The sequence below is a fragment of the Chiloscyllium punctatum genome, chromosome 36 (genome assembly GCF_047496795.1).
Source record: "Chiloscyllium punctatum isolate Juve2018m chromosome 36, sChiPun1.3, whole genome shotgun sequence".
NCBI classification, from domain to species: Eukaryota; Metazoa; Chordata; class Chondrichthyes; order Orectolobiformes; family Hemiscylliidae; genus Chiloscyllium; species Chiloscyllium punctatum.
The window spans coordinates 62,223,411-62,249,290 of NC_092774.1; the positions used below are offsets into that span (position 1 = coordinate 62,223,411).

The window sequence follows — 25,880 nt, forward strand, 5'->3', positions numbered from 1 at the left end:
CCCTGTGATGGCACATGAACTCACTGGTGCCTCCGCAGGTTGGAGGAGGGGGTGATGCCCTTCCCGCACTGAGAGCAGGTGAGCATGCTGTGCCTGGTGTGGACCCGCTCGTGCGTCTGCAGGCTGGAAGAATTGATGAATCCCTTCATGTGCCTGGAGCAGGTGATTAGCCATTCCCTGTTGTGGACTCGCTGGTGAACTTCTAAAATCTCAAAACATATAATCAAGAAAGAATCCACTCTATTCACTACTGCAGACTTACGGCAAGGTTACACGTTAAAAACTCTGCAGTAATCTGTTCCTGTGCTGTGAGCTCTCCCACACATGTTCCTCCAAGATCAGCTGTTTGCTGTTTGTTAATTTTTCCAAGATGTTCAGAGATATATGATTTCAAACAGCAAAGGCAGTAACTATGCAGATTAACTGCTGTATCCGTTAGTAGTATACGTTTTTCTCTCTCTCTCTCTCCCTTACAGACCATGTGCTTGCTGCCTTTGGCTGTCTTTCTCCATTTTGAAATTGCTGTTGTCTTGATTTTTTTACTCTAAAGTTCCAAAACAATGCATCAGCATATAAAACATTAATTGCTGCTCCTGGAATTCAAGGAAATCGCCTCCAACACTGAAAGTACCTCAAAACAGGAGCAGCTCTTACAGCCACAAATTTTCCAGTCCTCCATCTTGGATTAGTTCTTGGTGAACCTTCCCATCTCCCAGGTTACAGTTATTCAAATAATTTGCTTTTCTATTTTTGCTAGAAAAGTGGATAACCTCACGTTTATCCACACTAACTGCATCTGACATACATTTGCCCACTCACTCAGACTGTCCAAATAACATTGTATCCTCCTCACAGCTCACCCTTCCACCCAGCTTCATGTCATCTGCAATTTGTGACATATTCCAATTAGTTCCCTCATCTAAATCATTGACACATACTGTGAATACCTGGGGTCCTAGTCCCAATCCCTTCAGTTATAAAACATCGATCTGACTGACCATACAAAATAGCAGATGTTAGCTTGATATTCACAACTGACGAAGACCTGATAAGCAATTATGAACCACTGAATTACTAAATCACAGAAGCAGGCCATTCAGCCCATCGTGTCCATGCAGCTCTCTAAATGAGCTTTCTGTTGTGCAATTTTCCTGACGTTTCCTTGGAAACTGGTACATTGCTTGTCATCAAATAATTTTCCAATGCTCTTACCTGAATCTTCTTCAAACACTGCTCCATGCGATGTCTTCCAGATCTATTTACTCACTGTGTGAAATTTCTTTCTCACATCACATTTTCTTCCTTGTAATGGATTTGAAATCTGCATTCTTATTCTCAATGCTTTTACCATGGTGAACAGTTTTTCACTGTCTTTTCTGGGTATGATTTTTCTCATAATTTTCAAAGCTTCTTTTAAATCTGACTTCAGAGATCAGTCCATGAGGCCAAGCCTCATCAACAACACAGAAACAACTGAGCATCTAAAGGGACGGCCCCTCAGTCATCACTGTGAGCCGCATAGCAACCATTGTTACCTGGGCGGCCATGCATTCCAAACCTGGTCTCTCAACATCGCTAGTATTGCCCCACAGTTTGGAAAACTATGATTCTCGCTACGACTATAAAAATGGAATTTTTTGAAAAGCGGTTGTTGCTGAGAAGTTTAATCCTTTCTGTCCAGTAGGAAGTCAATGATGTGTTTGAATTTGAATGACTCAGTGAATCCCTTCCCACATGTGGAGCAAGTGGATCACCGCTCCCTGTGTGCCTGTGGGGATTACATTCCAGGTCAAACCGGGAATTGGATCTCTTCCTACAGCCTGAACATACTCCTGGTAACTCTCCAGGAGGACTGCGCTTGTGTGGCACAGGTCAGATCATTGGCTGGCTTAGTCCTGCTCCTCGGATGCTGCTGGCCTGCTGTGCTTTTCCAACACCACTCTAATCTATACACTGGTTTCCAGCGTCTGCAGTCCTTGTTTTCACACAGTACATAAGGAGGCCATTCACACTTTCATGTCTATAATAGTTCCTGAAACACCCACCTATTCTCCACCCCTATCCCCATCATCTTGCAACTGTCCAGCATCCTCGGTAGTGTAGTGGTTAGTATCCCCATCTGTGACTCAGGAGACTGGGGGTGCAATTCCCCGATGGGGAGGATTTGATATTTTTCTGGATGTCTTGTCACACAGAGGGAGCGACCCAAACCCTGGATTGGGTTCAAGTCCTGCCTGCTGCAGAGTTCAAAAATTCACAAATATAGGAGCAGAATTAGGCCATTCAGCCCATCAAGACTGTTGTGCCATTCGATCCAGACTACTCATCACCCCCATTTTCCTGCCTGATCCCTTGAAAGGATTCAGAAAAGATTTACATTGTTGTTTCCAGAGTTGGAGTATTTGGGAGAGGCTTAATAGGCAGGGGCTGTTTTCCCTGGAGGTTCGGAGGGTGAGGGGTGACCTTATGGAGGTTTACAAAACAATGAGAGACATGGATAGGATAAACAGACAAGGTCTTTTCGATGGGGTGGGTGAGTCCAGAACGAGTCGGCTTAGATTTAGGGTGAGAGGGGAAAGATGTAAAAGGGACCTAAGGGGCAAGTTTTTCATGCAGAGGGTGCGCTGGAGCTGCCAGAGGAAGTGGTGGAGGCTGGGACAATTGCAACATTTAAAAGACATTTGGATGGGTAGATGAATAGGAAGGGTTTGGATGGATATGAGTCAAGTGCTGGCAAAAGGGACTGCATTAGGTTAGGATATCCTTTGGCATGGTCAAGTTGGACTGTTTCCGTGCTGCACATCTCTATGACTCTATAACAAATGTTCAACGAACTGGTCTGCAATTTCCCACATAAGGCCTCCCTCCCATTCTGAATACAGGTGTTACATTAGCATTTTTCCAATCCAATGGAACCATAAGATCATACGACACAGGAGCAGAAATTAGGTCATTCAGTCCATCGAGTCTGCTCCACCATTCAATCATGGCTGAGATGTTTCTCAACTCCATTCTCCAGCTTTCTTCCCGTAACCTTTGATCCCCTTGACAATCAGGAACATATATATATATATATATCAGTCTTAAATAAACGCAGTGAATCTTTCCCATGTTCACAGATTTTTGGAATATTATAACTAATGAGTTCACTATCTCTGCTGCCACTTCCTTCAGGACCCAGGGTGTAGGCCATCAGCATCAGTGGACCTGTCTGTCCTCAATCCAAATAGTTTCCTGTGTACCTTTACCCTCTCAACGTTGATTGTTTAAGTTCTACCCTTTCTATAGCCTCAGACTTGCCAATTCTAATAGGAATAGTTCTGTTGTCTGCCAACATAAAAACTGAGATAATCTCTGCCACATCAATGTTCCCCCATGAACTCACAGTTTTCATTTCCAAGGTACCACACTTAGCTCAGCGACTCTCTTCCCATGAGCATACCAACAGAAGCTTTTGCTGTCCTTTTTTGATAATTCGTGCGAGGTCTCTTTTGGAAGTTAACTTACCTATTTTTATTTATATTTTTTAATATCCCTTTGTTTATGTTTGAAACTTTCCTAATGTTTGACCCTTCCAGAGGTCCAGAATAACATTTCACAACAGGCTGAAAAGTTAAAAAAAACACTACGTTGAAACTTTTTGAAATTGCCCCTTTCTGGAGGCTGGGGGCCGGCAAAACGATCGCCCCGCCCCCATTGTCACCGATTGTTGGGTGTCCTCCCCAACCACGCCCCCTCAACCCTGGAGACGTCACAGACCTGGGCCCCGCCCCTTGTGAGTTGGCGCATGTGCAGTGCAGGTCCTGCAGCAGGACTGAGGCAGTGTTACTCAGTGTCGGGGCAGAATGGTGTCGGTGGCTGAAGTAATAAGAACCGCTGGAAAAGCTGAGCAGGTCCGGCAGCTCGTGCCGAGAGAAATCATTTCGGGTCCCGGTGATCCTCCTTCAGAACAGGACCAGGTTTCAGAAACATCCCGGGGAGGTCGCCAGGCCCGAGCGGCAAGACCTGGCTCCTGCCCCCGGGGAGAGGAGACAGTGAGACGGGGTAGGATTGGGAACCGCGGGAGGAGGGAGACTGGGGAGTTTATAAACTCCTAGGGGGAGGACTGAGGCCTCCAATAAAATCACCACAGGCCCAGTGTTTCCTTCAACGGCGAAGGAGCTCTCGGGTTGCCCGGGCAACCGGCCGCCATCTTTGTGAGGGTCAGGCGCATGTTGTCGTGGGGCGGGGAGCGCGGGCGGCCATCTTGGTGAGGGCACCATCAACTGTCATTTCTGGGAGAGAATTCCAACCTCGTGGTAACCTCGGCCTTTGCCGAGCTTAATTCCCCAGACTGTCCAGCGATGTGCAGGTTAGGGGGGGTTCAGCCATGCTAAATTACTGATAATGCCCACGGATGTTCTTGTTAGTGTATGTTGACCATGCTAATTCACCCCAGTATCCAGAGATGTGCAGGTTAGAGTGGATTGGCCGAGGTAAGTTTATCCATAGTGTTCGGGGTTCTGCAGGTTAGGGTGAAGGTCTGGACCCCCTCAATCGGCTCTCTCGATCCGAGATCTGTCAAAAGAATCACTAGGTGTACGGTCTATTTAAAGCAAGGTTATCAGCTTCATGACATAAGGCAGCCTTGCACAGATTTGTCCAGCAACACAGGTTAAAAGCTTCTGTGTTCCATGGCAAAATTAAACAATTGCATTTGAAAATTACGCATTATATATTTTTGCGACAGCACAGCCTGAATTACAAGAAAAGACCAATAAATTGTAATAAGGTGACATGATTTACAGCAGGTTAGTCCAATTATATTTCCTGGGAAACATTGTTTTACGTGCAAAATCATCCCATGCTTGCTAATTCAAGATTAGTTCAAATACCAAATTACTTATGATTCATATTATGCAAACTCCATTGTTCTCTTTTATTTCTAAATCCAACCAAACTCAGCAAAGCAGCAATTCAAGTTCAATGTCAAATCATAACCTGAAGCCATTTTGTTATATTTATTTTAAAATATTATTTACAATTTAAATGCCATTTTGTGGTTAATGAAAACCTACATACACCTGTTGCTCCTAACAACAGCCTAAATTCTAATTTTAAATCCTGATCTCAATAAAGCAGCAGTTGTCTCATTATCCAAAAGGTTGAGACCACAAACGAGAAAAGTACGGTTTTGATGGCCAATAACTCCTGAAAATCCTCTGACAGACAAAAGTCACTGAGACCTGCATATCCCAAAGAGTGATATTACTGTTTTGTAGAGCTTTTGGATTCTTCCATTCTATGCAAAACTCAGGGGAGACTATGTTCCTATAGTTACAGCACGAGGAGTACTTACTTTGTTCAAAATAATGAACAGGTTTAGTCTCGGTAAGGGAGGGACCTTGCCAATAAGAGGCATGCCTGTCTTTGTGACGTCCTTGAGGCTGTTCAATAGATCGGTCTTTTGGTCAGAGATGCGGGTATTGTCCCAGAACATTTCCACCCATCCCATAATTGGGAAGACATTGGTGCCAGAGCGGGTTCAAAGAGTATTTTGCTGAAGTCAGCACATAACAGACCACTTCATCCCTGCCTAATATTGTATTGTGATTTTGAAGAAACAAATTGTAATCGAAAGATAACATTTCCCTATCTTCTCTTTTGCGGTGTGACCTATTTGGATGGGGCAAGGCTAACCAGGGGTGCTCATAGCACAACTGGTATCAAACTGGCACACAACACCTTTTACAGGGTAAAGACCATTTAGACTTGTTCTGTAAATGAACTGTTCAATCTCTGACCACTGCAATAGTCATTCTTGGTAATGTTCAGTCCCTCAGCAGACGAGGACATCTTCCTGGCATAGTTGGTGCACAGTCTCTGGTTGCTCAGGATCGCACAGGTAATCTGTTCCTTCTTGTGCACCAATGCTGGGAATGGCAAGTCCACACAGCAGGGCAAGTTCAATCTTTATCATCCCCCGCCCCCCCACCCCCCACCCCCCACCCCCCACCCCCCACTTTGCTTGCAAAGGGCTCGTCTGATGAGCTTGCAATGATGGAGATGAACACAGGGGGAGATGAGAATTTAAAATTTGAATTTAGGCTCTTGGTTGGACCAACAGATGTATGTAGGTTTTTATTAATCACAAAATGGCTTTTCAATTTAAAATGGCTTCAGGTTATGATTTGATCCTGTGAACTTGAATTGCTGCTTTGCTGAGTTGGTTAGCTTTGGGGAAAAGAAAACAATGGGGTTTAATAATATGAATCATATGAATTTAGTATTCGAACTAACCTTGAGCTAGCAAGCACGGGATGATTTTGAGAGTAAAACAATCTGTTTCCTAGGAAATATTGGTCTAACCTGCTGTCAATCATGTCACCTTATTACATTTGATTGGTCTTTTAAGGCTGTGCTCTCTTAAAAAAACATGTAAATGATGTGTAATTTTCGAAAGTAATTCTGCAATTTCGCCACGGAGCTCAGAAGCTTTAACTTCTGTGTTGCTGGACAGAATTGCGTCAGACTGCCTTGCTTTATTAAACTGATAACTTTGCTTTGTACAGTCCGCATGCTTTGTACAGTTCTTTGACCGATCTTGAGACGGAGGGGTCCCACCTGGGATCCAGATCTTCAAGGGTGAATTGGCCATGCTAAATTCCCTCCATAGTGTCCAGGGATGTGAAAGTTCGGTGTATTACTCTGGGATAAATGTAGGGCAATAAGGGGAGTGATATGGGTGAATTACCATTCAGAACGTTGGGTTGGACTTGTTGGGCCTAGTGGCCTGCTTCCACACTGTGAGGATTCTTTGAAGGGAAGGGATTTTTGCAAACTGCTCTCCTTCCATCTGCTGCAGAGTTCTGCTGTCGGCCTGTCCCCGCTCCCTGCCCCATTTTTGACATCACAACGCAGAAGTGGCCGTATCAGTTTCAATGTGAAACACCCTCCTCTGGGCAACTCCTCATCCTGGGAGGGAGAGAGGGAGGGGGTAATCTGTTCACTTGTAGCAACTGGAGTGAATTCAAGGAGGGAATCTACTCTGCCAACTCAGGTATGTGTCTTAATTATCCGGGTGAGGAGGGACAGATGATAGCAATTGGGGAGGGGGAGATACTTTATTTGTATTTTTAAAATGCATCTGATTCCCACAAATAAATGCATCAGGTTCAAGTACAGCACGTGCAATGATCCACATTGCAGCTTCAAGCTGGCTGCAACAGTTTTACATCCTCTGTTCTTGCTCCGTGTTGGCTGCAGCACATTTGGTTTCCTTCCCTCATCTCTTCTTCTGTTCCCCCCCCCCCCGCCTCCGAAGTGTTGATGCTTCCAAACTGACCTTCAAAAGTTCAGGTTATACTTCCATTCTTTCCCAGTTTTCAAAACCCACAAAATACAACTTTCCCAATCCTCTGAGTTTCGGAGTTGGGAGGTTATGTTGTGGCTGTACAGGACATTGGATGGGCCACTTTTGCTCTCGCTCCTTTCAAAAGGACGTTGTGAAACTTGAAAGGGTTCAGGAAAGATTTACAAGGACGCTGCCAGTGTTGGAGGGTTTGAGCTGAATTGTTTTGGGCTGTTTTCCTGAGTGTGGCAAAGGCCTTTGTATACATTTATAAAATCATGAAAGGCATAGATTGGGTAAATAGACAAGATATTGTCCCCTGGGTTTGGGTTTGGGGGTCCAGAACTAAAGTGTAATAGCTTTAGGGTGAAGTGGATAAGCAAAGACTTAAAAGAAACCTAAGGGCAACTTTTTAAACTCAGAGGGGAGTGAGCGTAAAGAATGAGCTGCCAGAGGAAATGGTGGAGGCTGGTACAATTACAATATGTGAATGGCATCTGGATGGTTTCTGAATAGGAAGGGTTCAGAGGGGTATGGACCATGTGCTGGCATTTGGGACTAGATTAATTTAGAATATCTTGTCAACATCAATGAATTAAGACCATAAGACACAGAAGTGGAAGTAAGGCCATTCAGCCCATTGAGTCCATTCTGTCATTTAATCATGGCTGATGGGCATTTCAGCTCCACTTACCCACAGTCTCCCCGTAGCCCTTAATTCCTTAATCAAGAATATATCAATCTCTGCCTTGAAGACATTTAACGTCCTGGCTTCCACTGCGCTCCCTGGCAATGAATTCCACAGGCCCACACTCTCTGGCTGAAGAAATGTCTCCTCATTTCTGTTCTAAATTGACCCCCTCTAATTATCAGGCTATGTCCCTGGATCCTAGTCTCCTCCGCCTAATGGAAACAACTTCCCAGTATCCATCCTTTCTAAGCCAAGCATAATCTTGTAAGTTTCTATTAGATCTCTCCTCAACCTTCCAAACGCTAATGAATACAATCCCAGGATCATCAGCCATTCATCGTGTGTTAGGCGTACCATTCCAGGGATCGATCGTGTGAATCTCTGCAGGACACACTCTCGTGCCAGTATATTCTGCTGTTAGTGCCGCTGAGTCACACCTTTCACCCTGTTTAGTGGGTGAAGTGGGAGGGGCAAGAGGATCCTTTCTGTCGGACTTGCTGCTCTCGCACCCACTTTACTTCCAGTGCTGTCTGACAGCACCTTCCCTACTGAATTGATCTGCAGGAGCAGATGGAGGACATTTTTACCCTAGATGGAGCGTAATGTTTGTCCAACCCCTGCAGGTAGGTCTGAAATAGATTCATTTGTCTCTGTCTCATTGAGTCTCCAGCACAGGGCTAGGTTGGTCGGCTCAATTGGCCTCTGTCAGTGTTTTCACTCTGCCTGAGCCTCCACCCACCCCTCTTCATCGCCCCTTCCCACCCCTCATCAGCAAACTGATATATCCCCCACTTATCGCACGTTTGCTTTATGCCACTTTGCTTTTACAAAAGATCCACATTAGTACCTGTTTTCACTAATCAAAAGAAATCCAAAGAGGATTTTTGCTTTCATGAGAGGTAACGTCCCACTGAACCTTCTCTGCAGCCTCTCCCAGAGCATCCACGTCCTTCCGGTAGCATGCTGGCCAGAACTGCACGCAATGTTATGAATGTGGCCAGAATAAATAGCTGTAACATAACTCGCTAACTCTTACACTCTAGGCAAGCGTGCTGTATGCCTTCTTGACCACATGCTTGCCTGGTTTGCCACTTTCAGGGATCTATATGCCCAGATCCCTCTGTATGCCAGATCTCCTATGCGTTCTCTAATTTAATGTACACTTCTTGTATATCCTTCTCTTCCTTTCTCCCTCATCTGTATCCAGCTTCCCCTTAATTGTATTCCTCTCTTCATCTCTTTCACCCACCGTTCCTCACCCCTCCACACATCAGTGTATCATAAGACCATAGGAGCTGAAATTAGGCCATTCAGCCCATTGTGACTGCTCTGTGATTCACTCATGGCTGATAAGTTTCTTAACCCCATTCTCCCAGTAACCCTTGATCCCTTTCATACTCAAGAAACTATCTTTCACAGCTTAAATGTACTCAATGACCTGGCCTCCACAGTCTTCAGTGGCAGTGAATTCCATATATTCACCACTCTAGCTGAAGAAGTTTCTCTTTACCTCCATTCTAAAGGGTCTTCCCTTTGGTCTAAGGCTGTGCCCTTGGCTCCTAGCCTTTCCGACCAAAGGAAACATCTTCCCAACATCCAGTCTGTTCAGAATTCTGTCGGTTTCAACTAGATCCCCCGTCATCATTCTAAATTCCATTAACTATAGACCCAGAGTCCTCAAACATTCCTTATTTGTTCAAATGTTCATTTCTGGGACCATTCTCGTGAACCTCCTCTGAATACACGCCTAGGCCAGTACATCCTTCCTGAGATTTGGGCCCAAAACTGTGCACCATACTCTAAATGTTGCCTGACCAGAGTGTTACAAGGCCTCAAGTACAACCCTACTTTTACATTCAAGTCCTGTCAAATTAAATGTCATCATTGCATTTGCCTTCCTAACTACTGTCTCAACCTGTAAGTTTACCTTGAGAGAATCCTGGACTAGAACACCCAAGTCTCTTTGCACCTTAGATTTCTGCATTTTCTTCAGTTCCAAGGGTGACTGTTGGTGTCGGGGCAGCACCAGAGATTTCCTGACATGCGGATTGTATTTGGGGGTACCAAGTAATCTGAGGAACTGGCAGTATCTCCGGAGAAATAGTTATTCCTGGAGGAGGTAGAAGGAATGTGGTGTGATTCTGTAAACTCGAGGTCTCCAGAAGTGTGCAGAGGTGATGTTAGAATTTCACACCACAAATTTGAAAGCGAGGAAACTCCACCAGAATTCAATTATCAGACATGACAGGCCAATGGTGTCTATCTGTGATGTTAGAATTCTATGATGCTTGGAACTGAAACATAACTTTCAACCCCATGTATTTCATCTCCTTTGTAATAGAGACCTCTATTGTATTTTTCAATTGGTTTTTGTACCTGTCTGCTACTTTTGCTGATTTGTGTACTTGGTCTCCAAAGTCTTTTTTTCCCCTTTTATAGTGCTTAGTTTCTAATAATTTAGCAGTTCTCCAATCAGTCTTTCTTGGGTGAAAAGTAAATGGTTCTGATGTTGTCGTATTGGGTGACATTAAACATTTTTTCCACTCATTCGTTTAACCCATGAATGCTGTTTAGTTTCTTCCTGCTCCTTTCTGCACAAGTTGATGCCCCTCTGCCCCTGGACAGTTGATAGTTGACCAACAACTGGATAGGTGTCCCCTTGATCCAACCCCTCGAGCAATAAGCTATCAGTAACCAAGGACAAAGGACTTGAACTCCAATTGTTAGTAGTAAACCTCCACTAGGGACAGATTCTTTGGACATGATCTTTGCTTTTGGCACAGAGGCAGGAAACATCTCACCTGTTTCAGATAAATCAAATTACTGACTGTCAACTCCTTTGATACTGACACTGTCATGACACGGTCAACTCCTTTGATACTGAGCAGTGTGAATAGAGTATTTACTGGCCCAACAAGAATGGATTTCCCAAACTGCCACCGTGTTGGTGACAGTCATACACCCAAACCAGCTGCTAGTCGGGATCAGCCTTCTCTCTGAATCAGGAGGTCACAGGTTTAAATCACAGGATGTTGCTGGTAAGAGGTTCAGTGATGGAAATGTCATTCAGTGGAAAATACTAATAGCTCCCAGAAATTATGGCGAATGTCGGGGCTAGTATAAATGAAGAACTGACGGATATTAATATGTATGAAACAAAAATGCATCAGAGAATTGAATAGGATTTAAAGTAGCAAAATTCCCTGGGCTTGGTGGTTAAAGCTAGTTCACTGGAAAGCGGTAATTGGAAAGTGGCACATGTCATCCCGCTGTTTTAGAAAGAAGGAAGAGAGCACAGGGAATGTATAATGAAAGGTACAACAACAGGACAGTTAAAAAGTAATGATAGGACTGAGCAGAATCAACATGGGCTTATTGGAAACATATGCTGGTCAAACTCAGGTCATTATAGCTAGCAGAATATATGAATGTCCAAATTAGGAGCTGAAGTAAGCCATTCGGCTCATTAAGCTGCTCCACTCCAAGAAAATAATGGCTGATTACTTTGTGTTATACATTGCACATTCGCATCCATCCCCATAACCTTAGATTCTTCTTAAGCAAAGGAATTAATCTAATTCTGCCTTAGAAATATTCAATGGTCCTGCCTCCGCTATCTTCTGTCGCAAAGTATTTCAAAGCTGCACAACCTTCCAAAACATTTCCCCCCTTCTTTGTCACAAATGATTGCGTTTTTTGAAGAAGTAACAAAGAGGATTGATGAGGGCAGAGCAGTAGATGTGATCTATATGGACTTCAGTAAGGCGTTCGACAAGGTTCCTCATGGGAGATTGATTAGCAAGGTTAGATCTCACGGAATACAGGGAGAACTAGCCACTTGGATACTGAACTGGCTCAAAGGTAGAAGACAGAGGGTGGTGGTGGAGGGTTGTGTTTCAGACTGGAGGCCTGTGACCAGTGGAGTGCCACAAGGATCGGTGCTGGGCCCTCTACTTTTTGTCATCTACCAAAATGATTTTGATGCGAGCATAAGAGGTACAGTTAGTAAGTTTGCAGATGACACCAAAATTGGAGGTGCAGTGGACAGCGAAGAGAGTTACCTCAGATTACAACAGGATCTGGACCAGATGGGCCAATGGGCTTAGAAGTGGCAGATGGAGTTTAATTTAGATAAATGTGAGGTGCTGCATTTTGGGAAAGCCAATCTTAGCAGGACTTATGCACTTATTGGTTAGGTCCTCGGGAGTGTTGCTGAACAAAGTGACCTTGGAGTGCAGGTTCATAGCTCCTTGAAAGTGGAGTCGCAGGTAGATAGGATAGTGAAGAAGGCATTTGGTATGCTTTCCTTTATTGGTCAGAATATTGAGTACATGAGTTGAGAGGACATGTTGCGACTGTATTGGACATTGGTTAGCCCACGGTTGGAATATTACGTGCAATTCTGGTCTCCTTCCTGTTGGAAAGATGTTGTGAAACTTGAAAGGGTTCAGAAACTATTTAGAAGAATGTTGCCAGGGGTTGGAGGATTTGAGCTGCTGGAGCATCGGAGGCTGAGGGGTGACCTTATAGAGGTTTACAAAATTATGAGGGCATGGATCGGATAAATAGGCAAAGTCTTTTCCCTGGGGTCAGAGAGTCCAGAACTAAAGGACATAGGTTTAGGGTGAGAGGGAAAAGAGATAAAAGAGACCTAAACGGCAACTTTTTCATGTCCAGAATGAGCTGCCAGAGGAAGTGGTGGAGACTGGTACAATTGCAACATTTAAGAGGCATTTGGATGGGTAGATGAATAGGAAGGGTTTGGAGGGATATGGGCCGGGTGCTGACAGGTGGGACTAGATTGTGTTGGGATATCTGGTCGGCATGGACGGGTTGGACCGAAGGGTCTGTTTCTATGTTGTACATCTCTATGACTCTATAAATGGGTGATCTCATTGTTCGTTCACAACAGTAAGTAAACATCCTTCAACATCCACCTTTTGAAGACCATTCAGGCTCATAGAAACTTCAATCAAATCACCCCTTGCTATTCCAAACTCGGGTTGAAAGTCAGACCTGTCTGTCTGATGATTTTCCATTAGACAGTCTGTTCATTGTGGGTGTCAATCTAGTTTACCTTCTGTGAATTGCCTTTAATGCATTTTCATTCTTCCTTAGATGAGGATAACAAAACTGAGTACCGTGTTCAAGATGTAGTCCCACCATTGCTCTGTGCCTGAGGCATAATCGCCTTACATTTATGTCATTGGCCTTTCTAATCACTTGCTGTGCTTGCATTCTAACTTGTGACTTATTTGCAAGGCCCCCAGATCCCTCTGCATCTCAGAATTATGCAGTTGTTCTCCAAGTAGGTAACAAATTGCATTTTACCATGTTGTACACCACTTGCAAGAGTTTTGCTTATTTATTTAACCAATCTATCAATCTGCATCATTGATATGTCATCCCCACAATGTACATCTCCATCTATCTTTGTGTTGCCTGCAAAGGTAACCACATACCTTTGATCCCCTCCTGTAAGTCATTGTAGAAAGTTGAGCAGCCAGCAGAGATGCCTGTTGGAACCCCACCATACATTGTCATATACAACCAATTTGACAAAAGAACCATTTTTGCATATTCTGTTTTCTGCCAGTCAGTTGATGTTCTATAACTATACTTTACACCATGAGCTCCTCTGTGCAATATGCTTTTCGTGAAAACATGTCAAACAGCTTTAGGATATTCAAGTTCAGTATATCCACAGGCTTCAATTTACATACTCTATCAAAGAATTCCTTGAGGACAGCATGGTGGCACAGTGGCTCCCTCTCACGGCCAGAGACACCTACTTGATTTCAGCCTTGAGTCGACTGTGTGGAGTTTGCATATTCTGTCTATGTCTTTGTGAGTTTCCACTGGGGGCTCCACAGTCCAAAGATGTGTAGGTTGGGTGGATTAGCCATGCTGGATTGCGTAATGTCCTTGGATGTACAAGCTAGGTGAGTTAGCCATGCTAAATGCAGGGTTACGGGAGTAGAGTGGCGGTCTGGATCTGGGTGGGATGCACTTGAGGGTTGGTGCAGGACTTGATCGGCCAAATAGTCTCTTTCCACACTCTCGGAATTCTATGAATAAATTGGTGAAACAACATTTCGTTTTCATATTAGCATGCTGATTCTTTTCAATTACCATGAGCTTTTTGACATGGTGGTTATAATCTCCTTAACTGATTCAAAAACAAATGTTTAATTGCCATAGACTCAAGGGACCACATCTTTCCCTTTGAGAACCGAAGTATTAAATATGTTACTCTCCAGTCTGAGGAAAACTTGCCTGAATCTAATAAATCTTGGAAAATTAACATTAATGCAAATATGAACTCATTAGCCACCTTTTAAAATTCTATGATGAAGTCCACCTGTACCCAGAGATTTGCCAGCCCATAGCACCATCAGTTCGCTCAATAGCATTTATCTAATGATTCTCATTTCACCAAACTCCTCTGTTTGTTCAACCTATGGGGTTAAAGGCAGGATTCTTGACCATGTGGTGGAACAGAGGGATCTTGGAGTCCAAGTCCATAGATCGCTCAAAGTTGCCACCCAGGTTGAGAAGGTTGTTACGAAGGTGTACAGTGTGTTGGCTTTCATTAGCAGGGAGTTTGAGCTTAAGAGCTGCAAGGTTATGCTGCAGCTGTATGGAGTACTGGTTAGATCACACTTGGAATATTGTGTTCACTTTTAGTCACCTAATTTTAGGGAAGATGTGGGAAAGTGCCAGAGGAAACATCACAGAAGCGCTTCACAGGAGGCTGCCAAGCACTGAGGATGTTACCTAGACAGGGGACGAAATGTCTGCAACACATATTCCCAGCTTGGTGAACAGAACCACAACAGGAAGCTGTGTAAGCTGAGAGAGGGTACAGAGGAGATTTACCTTGATGCTGCCTGGAATGGAGGGCATGTCTTAGGTTGGGGGAGCTAGGGCCTTTCTCATTGGAGCGAAGAAGGATTAGATTAGATTAGATTACTTAGTGTGGAAACAGGCCCTTCGGCCCAACAAGACCACACCGCCCCGCCGAAGCGTAACCCACCCAGATGGGAGGTGACTTTATAGAGGTGTACGATATGTTGAGAGGCATAGATAGAATGAATAGCTGGAGACTTTTTCCCCAGGTCAGAAATGACAGGGCATAATTTTAAGGTAATTGGAAGAAGGTTTAGGGGAGATGTCAGAGGTAGGTTTTTTACTGTGAATGGTGAGTGCATGGAATGCACTTCCAGGGTTGGAATGAGAGTCAGATACATTTAAGGACATTTAAGCGACTGCTGAACAAGCACATGGACGGCAGTAAATTGAGGGGTGTGCAGGCTAGTCTCATCTTCAAGTTGGATAAAAGGCTGGGACAATATCGAGGGCTAAAGGGCCTGAACTGTGCTGTATTGTTCTGCGTTTTCACTCCAGAACGATGCAGCAGCAGTATTGGAAGAACAATATTGCGTCAAATCCCTTGATCCTTCCAGAGATGGGCACTGTCGATGGAAACTCGGTTAAATTCTGCCAGCAATCAGGTGATAGCTGGGTGGGGGGAGGGTGGCAGCCGTGAGACTGAACTTGCTTACTTGAGGGTTTTTAGTTTTGGTTGCTACGTGCAATGAAGTGTGAATCATTGTTTCAGCAGTTGGTTCTGTGTGTTGTTTCTGAGTCAGTGACCAAATTAAGGCGATTCACCCACAACCAGAGCAAGAGGCTGGGATTAATATTGACTCCACTGCATTCAGCATAACATCACGTCAATACTGTTAGAAAGGGAAATATTCTATGCCACCTTCTGTTGAATCTTCTGTCAGGAATGCCCTTCTCAGTTTTTTTTTAAATGATGCATTCTCTAATACAGAGATGACTGACATCCAATTTCCCCCTCTCAATAGAACTGAGGACTCTTGGCTCTCGCGAGTGGGAGTTAGAGATCTGGGCGTTCAGGCGATTGTACCCTGAAGGTGGCAACACAGGTCAATGGAGTGGTCACAAAGGTTTCATTCGGCGGTGTGTAAATAAATTGTTTTCCTGGAAGCCAAGTGATTTGACCAGCAACATCACTCCTGAGATACCTCTGCCTAAAACAACTAAAAAAACTTAGGGTCTGGGCTATCTTCCTAGAATGTTTTGAGGGGATCTGGCCTGGTCCATAATACTGATCACCTGCAAATTGTGTCTCCAGGAAGGATGTAGAGAAACTTGAAAGGGTTCAGAAAAGATTTAAATGGATGGTTCTGAGGTTGGAGGGTTTGAGTTAAAGGGAGAGATTGAATAAGTTGCAGGTATTTTCCCTGGAACATCAGAGGTTGAGGAGCGACCTGGTAGATATTTATAAAATTATGAGGGGCACAGATAGGGTAAATAGTCAAAATCTTTTCCCCCGGATGGGGAATCCAAAACTAGAGGTTTAGGATGAGGGGGAAAAGATTTAAAAGGGACCTGAGGGGAGACCTTTTCACGGAGAGAGTGGTGTATGTATGTAATGAGCTGCCAGAGGAAGTGGTGGAGGCTGGTACAATTTCAACATTTAAAAGGCATCTGGATTGGAACATGAATAGGAAGAGTTTAGAGGGATATGGACAAGTGCTGGCAAATGGGATGAGATTAATTTAGGATATGCAGTCAGCATGGACGAGTTGGACTGAAGGGTCTGTTTCCCTGCTGTGCATCTCTTTTGACTCGAAGTCTCTAAAAGATACCACATTGCTTCAACCGAACTCTGAAACCCAACGTTACTGACAGATTCTTTGTGTGTGAACCCGAGAGGCCTGGTCGTAGAGATGTACAGCACTGAAACAGACCCTTTGGTACAACTCGTCCATGCTGACCAGACATCCACTATTTAATCTACTCCCATTTGTCAGCATTTAGCTCATATACCTATCCAGATGCTTTTTAAATGTTGTCATTGTACCAGCCTACACCATTTCCCCTGACAGCTCATTCTGTACATGCACCACCCTCTGTGTGAAATCTTGTCCCTTGAGATCCATGATAAGTTGCCAGTAGTGTTAGGGTGGGTTACTCTTCGGAGGGTCGGTGAGGACTTGTTGGGCCGAAGGGCCTGTTTCTAATGAATGGCAGAGCAGACTCGATGGGCTGAATGGCCTAACTTCTGCTCCAATGGTCTCGCAGGCTTAGGTTTGTGCAGATTGTTTCAGTGGGAACGTGCTGTCCTGGGCTCAACGAGCAGCAGCGCCCAATGGATCAAAGTTCATAGAATCACAGAATCCCTACAGTGTGGACACAGGTCCTTCAGCCCAACAAGTTCAAACTGACCCTCTGAAGAGTAACCCACCCAGACCAATTTCCCTCCCCTATTACTCGACATTTCCCCTGACCAATGCACCACACCTACACATCCCTGAACACTGGGAGAATTTAGCATCGCCAATCCACCCTACCTGCACATCTTTGGACTGTGGGAGGAAACCGGAACACCGAGAAAACCCACGCAGGCACAGGAGGAGAATGTGCAAACTCCACACAGACAGTTGCCCCAATCGTGGAATCAAAGCTGGGTCCCTGGCACTGTGAGGCAATGCCACTGACCACTGAGCCACCGTGGGAGTGGGTGCAGTCCAGCAGAAAACAAAACCAGCCCACCAACTCTCCCACTGTCAGACTGGGCAGGAGGTTCAGTCCTGGGGGTGACCCACAGCAGCCTCACCGGCAGAATCAGATTGTTGGGAGTGCTGGTGCCCCCGCTGGTGTCTCTGCAAGTTGCAGGCCTGGGTGAAGGCCTTCCCGCACTCAGGGCAGCTGAAGGGCCTCTCCCCAGTGTGAACCCGCTGGTGCTTCAGTAGGTCAGAGGAATTGCTGAAGGCCTTTCCGCACTCAGGACAAGCGAATGGCCTCTCCCCGGTGTGGACCCGTCGGTGGATCAGCACGTGGGAGAAATTGCTGAAGGCCTTCCCACACTCGGGGCAACTGAATGGCCTGTCCCTGGTATGGACCCACCGGTGGGTCAGCAGGTTGGAGGCATAGGTGAAGGCCTTCCCACACTCAGGGCAGCTGAAAGGCTTCGCCCCTGTGTGGACCCGCCGGTGGGTCAGCAGGGCGGAGGAATCACTCAACCCCTTCCCACACTCTGGGCAAGTGAATGGCCTCTCCCCTGTGTGGACACTGTGGTGCCTCAGCAGGGAAAAGGCCTGGGTGAAGGCCTTCCCACACTTAGGGCAGCTGAAGGGCTTCTCCCCTGTGTGGACCCGTCGGTGGGTCAGCAAGGCGGAGAAACTGCTGAACCCCTTCCCACACTCTGGGCAGGCGAATGGCCTCTCCCCGGTGTGGACCCGTTGGCGCTTCAGTAGGTCAGAGGAATTGCTGAAAGCCTTCCTGCATTCCGGGCAGCTGAAGGGCCTCTCCCCTGTGTGGACCCGTCGGTGCCTCAGCAGGGTGGAGGAACTGCTGAACCCCTTCCTGCACTCTGGGCAGGAGAATGGCCTGACCCCAGTGTGACTGCGCTGATGAGCTTCCAGGACAGACGAGACATGGAAGGCTTTCCCACAGTCGCCACACTTCCAAGGTTTCTCCACGGGGCGGGATTCCTCTGGTTTCTCCATGGCTGAAGCTTCAGCGGCACACAAACACGTGTACAGTCCCCTCCTGCCGTGAATTCCTCTTTCCAGGCTGGATAACTGTTTTCGGTTCCACACTCAGTACGCTGTAACAGTAGGGTCTCTCATTCAGTCCCACTGATGCTGAAAATGTACTGAAACAGGGACCAAAAAACTTTGCTCCTTCTCACAGAATCTTAGTCAAAACTCCTTACAGTCCCAATGGACTGAATGACTGTCAAACATTGACTTGAAATTGAGGACAGCAGACGCTGGAGAGTCAGAGTCAAAAAGTTCGGAAAAGCAAACCAGGTCAGGCAGCATCTGAGGAGCAGGAGAGTCAGCGTTTTGGGTATAAGCCTTAAAACTGGTCTTTAAACATTTAGACTAAATGTAATGCTGAATTATAGAACACATTTATTGCACTAGAAAATAGACAGACAGCAAGGATCAGAAAAGGGGGGGCATCTTAAAGAATGTAAAAGATAGGGACACCTGGGCTTACCAAGTGATAACAGGATACTATAGCCTTAAAACTGGTCTTTAAACATTTAGACTAAATGTAATGCTGAATTATAGAACACATTTATTGCACTAGAAAATAGACAGACAATTAAGAACGTTTGCCTTAGCATCCGTGAATCTGTATGAACAGGACAGCAAGAGATAACATTCACAGCCGTTCCCTTGTGAAATTAATGACAGTATCGAGGTTCGTTTCAGGGTCAGAATCAAATACTATCAAAAACATTTGTAATTAACAGTCAGTTGCTGTCAATTATAATGGATTCATATGCCCTTTGCAAGCAGGGCAGTCACAGAGAAAATAAATCTTTGCGGTGGCAAAACCCTGACTTGAGAGTTCAAAAGGACGCGAGAGAGAGAGACACCATTTTAGTGCTGAGGCTGTTGAATCCAGCAGAAAATTAACTCTTAGTGCTTAGCTGGTATGGATTGAATTTAATTGCATTTTGAGAAGCCAATTCTGGTTATGAAATGCAAATTCTGTAAAAGGAAATACTGATAAAGCTTTAATTTACTTGCTGTTTTTACGGACTGCCCCACTTCAATTCTAACTAATTAGATCCTATGTCTTATTTGAATTTGAATCACAAACTTGAAAAGAAGGCATGTTTCATTCGAAGACGAATGAATCAGTTTAAATGCAACCTTACGGTAACATCTCTGCCTCAGGTACAGAATGGTTTAGTGCTTAAAAAGCAGGAGTCTGCTCCTAGCTTAGAAATTATTCAAGGTCGAATATTGAAGAGATTCTTGCACAATGTGTCGGGAAGCCATTTTATGATTGAACGTTTGCCCTCCTTACTAAGAAGCTGTTTTATAAAAGAACTGTATCTGACATGTGAGCTGTGCAAGGTTATCTTGTGAACTCTCCAATTAGCTGAGACTGGTACCTCTTTATGAGAGGAGTTTATCTCACTCGCAGGCGCCTAACTCAGCTGTTTTTCCCACCTGACGAATGGCTTAGGGCCTGTCGGAGTGATTAGTCAAGCTTCACAGACCTGTCAATTAGCTTTTCTTCCTTATGAATTATTGTCTTTCACTATTATCTGTCTAATTAAGAACATGCAATTTCTTTTTCAAAATTTTGTACAAAGGAAACCACTTTGTATCAATACATTGGAGTAGCCTGCTGGGCATTTGAACAGCTGGTAACCTACTCTCCTAGATTATTAGGACCAAGTTAGTTTACCTTATAGGTATCAATGTTATGTTGTCACAGTGATACTATTAGTGAATAAAGGAGATCACTAAAATTATACTAAACTGTCCATAACAGGTTTTTATTCCAGACTTCCATACAGTACGATTTCCGGGACGAACCAAGAGAGAGGCTTTACAGGTCTGAGTCCACAAGGGATTCCCTGGCTGGTCTCAAATCTCCACTTTAACATCAGTCCAGGGTAGAAATTCAGAACAAGCAATTTTTTTTCTGCAGAACAATCTTTTCTTTTGTTATTCCACAAAATTGAAAGCACCATCCCAATCTCTCTCCCCCTATCCATTCTCACTCCACTCTAATTTTCCTGAAGGATGCTAATTCAGGATCTTACAGGGCCAAAAAAGTAAAAACATCTCTTTTAAATAACTCTACCTGAAAGTTAACATTTTTCACGACATTGGGATACTGTTCAGTGGGAGCAGATCTGATTTTGGGAAGCAAAGAAAAACTGTATAAATTCAGGATAAACCTACAATACAGCGTCTTTAGAAACAACCAGACACTGGGTCAAGGCATTGACACCAACATTAGTGAGCAACTAAACATACAGACGTGGCAAACCATCAGTCTTTAATCTTTTAGAATGGGTTGTAGGTATCATATTAATTTGTAAGAAGTTCTGAGATTTACTTATCATCTTAGAGATAGCTTAAGGTATCTAACAAAAGGTGACACCTCAGCTCAGACAATGCATTAAATGTATGACGTCACAGTCAGTCTGTATCCCAATTTTGAATCTGACAAGTTCTGTTTCCAAAGTGACATTTATAAAATATTATATGCATGCACTGCCTGCATTGACTACCAGCAGATTGCGCATTTTTTGAACAAAATCAAATTTTTGGATCAGAAATTGGCTAGCTGAAAGAAGACAGAGGGTGGTGGTTGATGGGAAATATTCATCCTGGAGTTCAGTTACTAGTGAGGTACCACAAGGATCTGTTTTGGGTCCACTGCTCTTCGTCATTTTATTAATGACCTGGATGAGAGCATCGAAGGTGGGCTTGTAAATTCACGGATGACACTAAAGTCGGTAGAGTTGTGGATACTGACTAAGGATGTCAGTTACAGAGGGACATAGATAAGCTGCAGGGCTGGGCTGAGAGGTGGAAAATGGAGTTGAATGCAGAAAAGTGTGAGGTGATTCACTTTGGAAAGAGCAACAGGAATGCAGAGTACTGGGCTAATGGTAAGATCCTTGGTAGTATAGATGAGCAGAGAGATCTTGGTGTCCAAGTACGTAGATCCTTGAAGGTTACCCAGGTTGACAGGGCTGTTAAGAAGGCATACGGTGTGTTAGCTTTTGTTGGTAGAGGGATTGAGTTTCAGAACCATGAGATCATGCTGCAGCTGTACAAAACTCTGGTGCGGCCAGATTTGGAGTAATGCGTACAGTTCTGGTCACCGCATTATAGAAAGGATGTGGAAGCTTTGGGAAAGGTTCAGAGGAGATTTACTAGGATGTTACCTGGTATGGAGGGAAGGTCTTAGGAGGAAAGGCTGAGGGGCTTGGGGGTGTTTTGGTTCGGGAGAAGAAGGTTGAAAGATGACTTAACTGAGACAAGATAATCAGAGAGTTAGAGAGGTTGGACAGTGAATGCCTTTTTCCTTGGATGGCAATAGCTAGCACGAGGGGATATAACTTTAAATTGAGGGGCGATAGATATTGGACAGATGGTCAGAGGTAGTTTCTTTACTCAGAGCAGTAGAGGTGTGGAACGTACTGCCTGCAATAGTAGTAGACTCGCCAACTTTAAGGGCATTTAAATGGTCATTGGATAGGCATATGGACGAGAATGGAATAGTGTCGGTTAGATGAGCTTCAGATTGGTTCCACAGGTCGGTGCAACATTGAGGGCTGAAGGGTCTGCACTGCGCTGTAATGTTCTATGTATCTATAAATATAATTCTGCAAATACAAATTCACCCTATACACTTATATGCATGTGTGCGTGCATGAGAGAAAGCAAATGTCTATGTCTATGCTGTTTGTCTCTATGTCTGTTTGATAACAAATGCTTTATTTCTGTAAGTGTTGTTATAAATCAGAGTTGGGTACTAATAGTTAGATGTAAGGGAGAGAGAATTCCTCAAGTTGGGTACCATCAGAATCCTGGGAGACCCTTATTTCTGGCTTACTTCCCAATGAACAAACATTAAACACACTCCCTATTTATTTCTAATTTTGTTTCATTTCTCTTGTTTATTCCCCACGACGATGAGTCTCTCTGTCTGGGTGGTTGACAGGATGGGGCAATGTGGGTTGGGCCTTGAATGACTGAATGTTTTATTGTTCTGGAAGGTGGGAAAGGGGGTCAAAGCTTCAGCAAAAACCCAGCAGAGCTGAGGACATACGACACCTTACTCTGTGGGAACAGGGAGATCAACAGAGGACAGAAAAATCAGGACACCAGACTAGCCTGTGATCAGTGCTTTGATTAGCAATGCCAACCCTCTGCCTTTACCGAGCTTCCCATTAAACCTCTCTGAAAGGAGTCTCAGATCATAATTATTCTCTTCAATGTGTGCAGCCAGTTCATTCACTTTTGTTACAATGCAGCACACATTCAGCTTTTATTTTTATTTTTTGTGATCTTTTGAATCCAGCTTTGATTGCTGGTACGTTTCTCCTCCTTGTCCCTTTATCGTTCTCTAACATTGATTTTCCACATCACCACACTGCTCACCGGCCTTGATTTGGATTGGCCATGCTAAATTGCCTATTGTGTCCAGGGATGTGCAGGTTAGGTGGGTTAGCCAAGGGAAATGTACAGTTATAGTTTCACAGTAATAGAAGCAGGGGTAGGCCATTTGGCCCATCCAGCCTGCTCTGCCATTTTTTAAGATCATCATCTCAGCACCTCCTATCTGCATTGTCCCAACTACCCTTTAATTCCCTATAATGCAATAACCCAGCCAACTGTATCCTGAATATACATAAAGCTGCTGCTACTGCTTCCTTGGGCAGAGAATTCCATAGGTTCACGACATTTCAGGGAAAGCAGTTCTTCCTCTTCTCTTTCCTAAATCTACTCTCCCTAATCTTGAGGCCATGTCCCCTACTCCTAGTCTAAGTCACCAGCAGAAATGACAGGACAGGATAGGTGGGGTGGGGGTGGTTCTGGGTGGCATGGTCTTCAGAGGGATCAGCGTTACCTTTATGAACTAAATGGCCTGATTCCACACTGTAGGGCTTCAATGATTTACCAAGGTTGTGTGTGCTCCGGATGACAGCTCCCAGAAACTCTCACTTTCTGCAAATCGAAAGACAAGTCCCACCCTGCCCTCTCGTATGTGTGTTCTGTAACTGCTTAATCATTTCTAGTGAATACAGCCCACACCTCCCACTGCTGCCTGTAACCTTTACAATGCTGATGAAACAATGCAATACCTGCAGTACTGAAAATTGTAAGGCTTCTAACGATACCAGTTACTGATTCAGCGGTCCTTCTGATGGACAGCGTTGGAAATACAATGTTGAAGGCTGAATGAAATGAGCAGTTGAAAACAAAAACCCACCTAACCCTTCACTAGGTTCTCCACTCAGCACACTGTACTTACTGCCAGTAAACCTGAAAGCACTTGATCCCCACAGTGCAATGATTTCCCACTTTCCACCAGAATTCCAGATGTGCTCCCTCACTCAGTTGCTGTCTCACAAATCAAAGATTTCATTGTAACCTCTGCTCCCAGTCAGGGCAAAACATCTTTGAAAACTACTCTGGAAGTCTGGTCTTCACAACCACACTTCTACTTTCACTGAAGACGATTAGAGTCACACAGCATGGAAACAGACCCTTCAACCTTATCAATGGTGCCAACCAGATATCCTAAATTAATCCAGTCCCATTTGCCAGCATTTGGCCCATATCCCTCAAAACCCTTCCTATTCAAGTACCCATCCAGGTGCCTTTTAATATGTTGTAATTGTACCAGCCTCCATCACATCCTTTGGCAGCTCATTCCACAGAGACATCACCATCTTTGTGAGGAAGTTTCCCCTCAGGTTATTTTTAAATCTTCCCCCTCTCATCTCAAACCTGTGCCCTATACTTTTGGACTCACATATCCTTGGGAAAAGATCTTGGTTGTGCATCCTATCCATGCCCCTTATGAACTTCTATAAGGTCACCCCTCAGCCTCCAACACTCCAGGGAAAATAGACCCAGTCTATTCAGCCTTTCCCTGGAGCTCAAACTTTCCAACTCTGGCAACAGCCTTGTAAATTCTTTCTGAACTCTTTCAAGTATCAGAACATCTTTCCTACAGCAGGGAGATCAGAACTATGTGTGGTATTCCAAAACACGATCTAACTCAATGTACTGACCAATGGAGGAAAGCATACCAAACAGCTCCTTCATTATCTGATCTACTTGCGACTCCATTTTCAAGGAACTATGAACCTGCTCTCCAAGGTCTTTTTGTTCTGCTTCACTCCCCAGGACCTTAGAATTGGGTGTATAAGTCCTGCCCTGATTTGCCTTAACAAAACAAAATCTCATACTCATCTAAATTAAACTCCATCTGCCACTCCTTGGCCCATCCGCCTATCTAATCAATTCTAATTTATATCAAACTTTCTTTCCTCTCTCATTCCCAGAAAGCTGAAAATCTCCATCCCTCAGACTCTCCCCCATTCTCACTTTGCTGAACCTAATTCCTCTGTACCTCATCCTGAAGGGTCTGGTCCATGCTGATTAACAGGCCCACACTCGGAGGATGGGGGGTATCTAATTCAAACCGACAGAATACTGAATGTCCAGGACAGAGTGGACATTGACAAGATGTCTCCGTTGGTAGGAGAGACTAGAACTTCAGGGCACAGCCTTCTAGTAAGGGGAAGACTTTTCAGAGTGGAGATAAGAATTAATGTCTTCAGCCAGAGAGTGCTGAATCTATAAAATTCATTGCCACAAGAGGCCAGGTCACCGAGTATATTTAAGACTGAGATAGATAGCTTCTTGAGTATCAAGGGAATCGAAGGTAATGGGGAGAAAGCAGGAGAATGTTGTTGAGAAATTTATCAGCCATGATTGAATGGCGGAGCAAACTCGATGCGTTGAATGGCGTAATTTCTGTTCTCATGTCTTATGGTCTCACACAGTGTGACAGAATTGGGAGCAGGGGGAGACCATTTGGTTTTTCGAGCCTGCACCAGCACTGAACAGATCATAACTGTATAGGAATATACTTACATCTGGGTGGATAGGTTGAGATGTTTTTCACTGGAGTGTCGGAGGTTGAGAGGTGACTTTATAGAGGATTATAAGATCATGAGGGGGAGAGATGAGGGGACCAGCAGGTGTCCTTTCCCTAGGTTGGGGGTTTCAAGATGAGGGAGCAAATTCTGAAGGGGAGAGGAGAAAGATTTTAAAAAGATATGAGGAGAACCTTATTTTTAAGGAAGTGGTTTGTGTGTGGAGTCAATGTCCAGAGGAAGTGGTGGATGTAGGTACAGTAACAATGTTGAAAAGACATTTTGATAAGTACATGAATAGGAAAGGTCCAGAGGGATATGGGCCAATCACTGGCAAATGGACCAGTTTAATTTGAGAACGTTGCATGGACTAGTTGGAC

General features: G+C 44.5%; 1 long non-coding RNA gene across 1 annotated transcript in view; it reads left to right on the forward strand.

The window, feature by feature from the left end:
* Positions 1-15,952: 15,952 nt before the first annotated feature.
* LOC140461142 (uncharacterized) overlaps positions 15,953-25,880 on the forward strand; it is a 31,554-nt gene continuing 21,626 nt past the window's right edge. Inside the window, exon 1 of the long non-coding RNA XR_011954473.1 lies at positions 15,953-15,976. This is a non-coding gene — a long non-coding RNA (uncharacterized lncRNA). The remainder of the gene's footprint in view (positions 15,977-25,880) is intronic.